This window comes from Phytophthora parasitica, assembly GCF_000247585.1.
Source record: "Phytophthora parasitica INRA-310 unplaced genomic scaffold supercont2.29, whole genome shotgun sequence".
Lineage (NCBI taxonomy): Eukaryota > Oomycota > Peronosporomycetes > Peronosporales > Peronosporaceae > Phytophthora > Phytophthora nicotianae.
Window position 1 is genome coordinate 192769 of NW_008649015.1, and position 1068 is coordinate 193836.

Consider the following 1068-nt stretch of genomic DNA (forward strand, 5'->3'; position numbering starts at 1 on the left):
TAGTATGTGGTCCACACTTAGTACTCTACCTGACAGCAAACCTGTGTGCCTCCAGCAGTTAGCAAGCACATTAGGCATCTCGTCCTCCCAGCCACTCGACCTGTCGATCTGGTAGAGGTCCTTCTCGCACATGAGCACAGGGAGCAGTAGAGTCGCGGTCCGGTTGTTGAGAATGTGTTGTTTCAGCCAGGTGATTACGTCCTGGTCCATCGGCTGCCGCGTTGAAGTGGTGTTCTTGGGTAGTCTAACAGTCTCAACATGCGACAATATCTCCTCGGGCCACTTGCGAACTGGCGCATTGTCGTAGAGCAGCAGGATGTTCCTGCCAGCAGCCTTGATCTTCTCGTTGATCTCGATCAACCAGTCCTTAAAGACAGCCGTCGTCATCCTGCCTTTACTGGTGTCAATGTAGTCTACGTCGGCGGGCTTGCGTGGCAGCCATCTAGGCTGATTTGCCTTCCCCAGCACTAGCAGCCTGAGCTTCTCTGTCCCCGTTGCGTTTGATCCAACTAGGAAAGTCATGCGGGCCGTGTTCTTCTTTAGAGCAGGAGTCATACCAATGCAAGCGGATACACGCAAGACCGTCTTGAAGAAGAAGGCGGCCTCGTCGACGTTGAACACGGAGGCGGACGCGTCCTAGTTGAGTCCATGCCTCGACGCTGCCTCTCTGTAAACAGAAGGGCGGACTGACTAGATACTAATTTAATATAGAAATTTGTATGGGTGTCCATAAAATGTTTCTGTTTTGTGATAAAAAGGGGTGGGCTCTAAATTGTGTCGCGGTTGCGAAAACTAACACTTTATTGTGCCTTTCCAAAGTTTTGACCAATCTAACCTTTAAAGGCTGGTCCTAAGCAAAGGTGGGTAGGACTAAACGTGGGATTTGAGGACAAACTGAAGTTGAATTGCTAAGCCAGGCCACTAAATAAAATGATATTTGACCTATAACACTGTTTGATTTTGCCGATTATGATACAATAATACTTGATTGTGAGGTCCTACGTAAGGGCCCCGATTTGGTCTAAAGGGTACCTTTTAACAAATTAAGGGCTGAATGGCCAGTATTTG